This window comes from Eriocheir sinensis, chromosome 44 (assembly GCF_024679095.1).
Source record: "Eriocheir sinensis breed Jianghai 21 chromosome 44, ASM2467909v1, whole genome shotgun sequence".
NCBI classification, from domain to species: domain Eukaryota; kingdom Metazoa; phylum Arthropoda; class Malacostraca; order Decapoda; family Varunidae; genus Eriocheir; species Eriocheir sinensis.
In genome coordinates, this window is record NC_066552.1 from 13,250,423 (window position 1) to 13,256,194 (window position 5,772).

The 5,772-nt window shown below is 39.2% G+C and overlaps 1 protein-coding gene across 30 annotated transcripts in view; it reads right to left on the reverse strand.

Annotated features, from left to right (window-relative positions):
• LOC126980540 (epsin-2-like) overlaps positions 1-5,481 on the reverse strand; it is a 49,502-nt gene extending 44,021 nt beyond the window's left edge. For all 30 annotated transcript variants that reach the window (XR_007733320.1, XR_007733319.1, XR_007733318.1 and 27 more), the window contains exon 1: positions 5,320-5,481. The gene's annotated coding sequence lies outside the window, so the exon portion shown is untranslated. The remainder of the gene's footprint in view (positions 1-5,319) is intronic.
• Positions 5,482-5,772: the final 291 nt, after the last annotated feature.

Sequence of the window (5,772 nt, forward strand, 5' to 3'; positions counted from 1 at the left end):
GAGAGAGAGAGAGAGAGAGAGAGAGAGAGAGAGAGAGAGAGAGAGAGAGAGAGAGAGAGAGAGAGGAAGGAAGGAAGCGAGGGTGCCAGTCTCATGTGGCCTTGACTCCTACCCAGCCAGTCAGAGCCACACCTTGACTTTTGGGCCACACCAGGCACGGACCCCCACGGACTGTATGCCACACCCTGGACACTGCTGACTGGCTGACTGATTGACTGACTGGCTGATTGACTGACTGACTGGCTGGATGACTGACTGACTGGGTGACTGATTGACTGACTGACTGGCTGACTGACTGGATGACTGACTGACTGGCTGGATGACTGACTGACTGGGTGACTGACTGACTGACTGACTGACTGACTGACTGACTGAATGACTGGATGACTGATTGACTGACTGACTGAATGGATGACTGACTAGCTGACTGACTGACTGATTGACTGACTGACTGATTAGTGATTACCTGAATGACTGACTGACTAACTGGCTGAATGACCAACTAACTGATAGAATGAATGAATGACTGACTAACTGATGGGTTGACTGACAAACCAACTAACTGACTGACCAACTAATGAGTCAGTCAGTCAGTCAGTCAGACCCACAGCATCCCTTCCCGAGTCCCCTGAGGTGAGTTAGGGGGAGTTCCCATGAGTCAGATGCGTAATACAAGGAAGGATCTGCATGAGTCACTCTCAGCTGTTCAGGTTTACCCAACACACATTTCCAATAGTTTTCCTTCTTTTCATTATTTCCACTTTTCCCTAGGCCTTCTCACTTTACATAGGCCTAGATGTGACCTTTCTGCATTCTCTCCTTACACAAATAACAAGAAATAGTTAATAAGAGAGGCAATATTGAGTAAAAATGGGAGTAATTTCCTGGCCCAAAATATATTACCATTATTTTTTTCATATTTTACATTATTTCTACACTTCCTTAGGCCTCCTCACTTCACATAGGCCTAGATGTGACCTCTCTGCATTCTCTCCTTACACGAATAACAAGAAATAGTTAATAACAGAGGCAATACTGAGTAAAAATGGGAGTAATTTCCCAGCCCAATATATGTTACCATTATTTTTTTTCATATTTTACATTATTTCCACTCTTCCCTAGGCCTCCTCACTTCACATAGGCCTAGATGTGACCTTTCTGCATTCTCTCCTTACACAAATAACAAGAAATAGTTAATAAGAAGAGGCAATATTGAGTAAAAATGGGAGTAATTTCCTGGCCTAATATATATTACCATTATTTTTTTTCATATTTTACATTATTTCCACTCTTCCCTAGGCCTTCTCACTTCACATAGGCCTAGATGTGACCTTTCTGCATTCTCTCCTTACACAAATAACAAGAAATAGTTAATAAGAGAGGCAATATTGAGTAAAAATGGGAGTAATTTCCTGGCCCAATATATATTACCATTATTTTTTTTCATATTTTACATTATTTCCACTCTTCCCTAGGCCTTCTCACTTCACATAGGCCTAGATGTGACCTTTCTGCATTCTCTCCTTACACAAATAACAAGAAATAGTTAATAAGAGAGGCAATATTGAGTAAAAATGGGAGTAATTTCCTGGCCTAATATATATTACCATTATTTTTTTTCATATTTTACATTATTTCCACACTTCCTTAGGCCTCCTCACTTCACACAGGCCTAGATGTGACCTTTCTGCATTCTCTCCTTACACAAATAACAAGAAATAGTTAATAAATGCTGAAATTGAGTAAAAACTGAAGATAATTTCCTGGCCCAATATATATTACCATTATTTTTTTCATATTTTACATTATTTCCACACTTCCTTAGGCCTCCTCACTTTACACAGGCCTAGATTTAATTCTTCTCCAGCCTTTCCCACCACAAATAATTAGAAGCGGACACTAATAAATGCTGAAATTGAGTAAAGACTGAAGATAACTTGGTTGACACATCGCACATTTCAGTATTTGTTTTCCATTTGTCATTTTTTCCACACTTTCTTAGGCCTGTTCCCTTTGCCTAGGCCTAGATGTAACCTTTCTGCAGCCTTTCCCATCAGTAATAATTAGGAAGGAACAGTAATAAACACAAAATAAGCAAAGCCTGCAGATAATTTGGTTCACCCGTCACACATTTCCAATATTTTTCCCTTATTTTTACTATTTTTGCATTTTCCTAGGCCTCCTCACTTTATGCAGGCCTAGATATAACCTTTCTGCAGCCTTTCCACCATTAATAATAAGGAAGGAACAGCAATGAAAGCAAAATAAGTAAAAATTGCAGATAATTTGATTCACCTGTCAAACATATCCAATATTTTTCCATTATTTTTACTATTTATATACCTTTCTAGGCTCCTCACTCTGTTCAGGCCTAGATGTGACTTTTAGGTATTTCCCACCAGTAACAAACCCAAATAATTAAAACTGCAGGAATTTGGGACTCACTTTCAATAACGCACTACCCAAGTCTTGTTATTTTCCATTATTTTTACTATTTCTGCATTTTCCTAGGCCTCCTCACTTTATGCAGGCCTAGATATAACCTTTCTGCAGCCTTTCCCATCAGACACCAAAAAACCCAGGACATAATACAGCCATGAATGAGTAAAATTTGGTTCACTCACTTTCGATAACGCATACCCAAGTCTTGTTATTTTCCATTATTTTTATTATTTCTGCATTTTCCTAGGCCTCCTCATTCTGTCCAGGCCTAGATATAACCTTGAGCAGCCTAGACACCAAAACTAACTGAAATAGGATCATAATACAGCCAAAATAAGTGAAAACTGGACTCACTTTGATAACACCGACAAGTCCGTTATTTTCCACTTTTTTACTATTTCTACGCTTTCCTAGGCCTCCTCACTTTATGCAGGCCTAGATGTGACATTTATGCAGCCTTTCCCACCAGTAACAAAACCAACTGAAATAATAATAAAGCCAGAATGAGTAATTTGGTTCAATAACGCATCACCCAAGTCTTGTTATTTTTCCCTTATTTTTACTATTTCTGCATTTTCCTAGGCCTCCTCACTTTATGCAGGCCTAGATGTGACTTTTTTGCAGCCTTTCCCACCAGTAACAAACCCAAAATAATTAAAAACTGCAGATAATTTGGTTCATCCGTCAGACATTTCCGTTATTTTTCCATTATTTTTACTATTTCTGCATTTTCCTAGGCCTCCTCACTTTATGCAGGCCTAGATATAACCTTTCTGCAGCTCCACCAAAACTAATTAAGGAACAGGACATAATACAACCCAAAATAAGTAAAAATTGCAGATAATTTGGTTCACCTGTCAAGACATTTCCAATATTTTTCCATTATTTTTACTATTTCTGCATTTTCCTAGGCCTCCTCACTTTATGCAGGCCTAGATATAACCTTTCTGCAGCCTTCCCACAAGTAATAATTAGGAAGGAACAGCAATAAACGCAAAATAAGTAAAAACTGCAGATAATTAGGTTTGCGTATCAGACATTCCTAAGTTGATTTTCTTTTTTCAATGTTTATATACCTTTCTAGGGCTCCTCGTTCTGTTCAAACTTAAACGTGCCTTTTAGGTATATCCGGACACCAAAACTAACCGAAATAGGACATAACACAGCCAGGAATGAGTAAAAATTGCACTCACTTTCGATAACGCACTACCCAAGTCTTGTTAATTTCCACTCTTTAATTATTTCTATGCATGTTTAAACCTTCCCATTCTGTCCAAGCCTAGATGTGACCTTGAGGCGTACCTAGACACCAAAACTAACTAAAACAGGACATAATACAACCCAGGAATGAGTAAAAATTGCACTCACTTTCGATAACGCACTACCCAAGTCTTGTTATTTTCCACTTTTTAATTATTTCTGTGCATTTTTAAGCCTTCCCATTCTGTCCAAGCCTAGATGTGACCTTGAGGCGTACCCAGACACCAAAACTAACTGAAATAGGACATAATACAGCCAGGAATGAGTGAAAACTGGACTCACTTTCGATAACGCACTACCCAAGTCTTGTTATTTTCCACTTTTCAATTGTTTCTAGGGATATTTAAGCCTTCCCATTCTGTCCAAGCCTAGATGTGACCTTGAGGCGTACAAAGACACCAAAACTAACCAAATAAGGGCATAATACAACCCGGGAATGCATAAAAACTGTAGTCAACCGCAAGAATCCATTACCAAAGTCTTGTTATTTTTCCACATTTTTCCTATTTCTACCAATTTCTAGGCCTCCTCATTCTGTCTAGGCCTACATGTGACCCTTACGAATAATCAGATACCAAGAACAATCAGAAGAGGACCCCAAATTACCCAGAAATCAAGTAAGAACTGGTATCAACTCCAAGAATCCATTACTCAAATCTTGTTATTTTTTCACTTTTTCAATATTTTCACCCACTTCCTGACCTTCTCCTTCAGTACAAGCATAGATGTGACCTTTAAGTATACTCTGACACCCAAAGGAACCGAAAAGGGACAACGTACAAGGTCAGAATGCGTAAAATCTGGAGTCATTTCTTAACCAATTTCCAAAGCCTTGTTATTTTTCCACATTTTTCCTATTTGTACCCATTTCTCGGCCTGGTCGCTTTGCCTAGACCTACATATGACCTTAATAGATACACACACACCAAGAACGAGAAGAAGAAGCCCCAACAACACGTTAAATTCAGGCCAAAACTGGAGTCATTTCCGCTAACCCAACATTCGTATCTTATCATAATTGCCTTTTTTCCTTATTTCTACCCATTTCTAGGTCTACCCACTTTGCCTAGGCCTACATATGACCTTTACGTATACTCTGACACAAATGAGAACCGTAAAAGGACAAAGTACAAGGTCAAAATGCGTAAAAACTGGAGTCAATTTCGATAACCAGTTTCCAAAGCCTTGTTATTTTTCCACTAATTTCCTATTTATACCCATTTCTAGGGCTACCCGCTTTGCCTAGGCCTACATGTGACCTTTATAGAAACACACACACCAAGAACGAGTAGAAGCAGCCCCCAAAACACATTAAAATCAAGCCAAAACTGGAGTCATTTCCGCTAACATAATATTCGCATCTTATCATAATTGGCATTTTTACCTATTTCTACCCATTTCTAGGCCGCCTTACTCTACCTAGGCCTACATGTGACCTTTATAGATACACACACCCCAAGAACGAGTAGAAGAAGACCCCAAAACACGTTAAAATCATGCCAAAACTGGAGCCCACTTCCCCTTAGAACCCTGGCCCTCGTAAACAAATGGAGGGGAACAAGCCTATTTAAGCCCTATGGAGGATGATTTACAGTGCTATCTCGACGCTGCTCTCACCTAACTGCCTCCCGCGATGGTCTGGGGCGAGTGTGAGGCCGAGGAGGTCCTGAAAGCCGAGGAAATAAAGGTTAAAAGGCAGCGACGCAAGATGGCGAGAACTTCCGCCCCTGAGAGACGGTCACTGAATGAGGAAGAGAAAGTCGAGGGCGTTTTAAGGAGTCCCTATGCTATTCTGTCTATTATCTTCTATTCTATGCTGTTCTATTTTGTTTTGTGGTTTGATTTGTACGTTGTTCTTGATATTGGGATTTTTGAGGGTTTTGTCAGTTAAGGTTTCTCCTATCTCGCTTATCTGTGGTGTCTAATCTGTAGTTTTTTGCCATTTTTATTTTCTTTAATCTCCAGTTTCTCTAATCTCTGGGTTTTGATGTTTTCTGAGCTTTGTTTTCGTATATTTTATGATTAATAGTTTCTAATTTCTCTAATCTCTTACCGTATATAGCTTCTCTC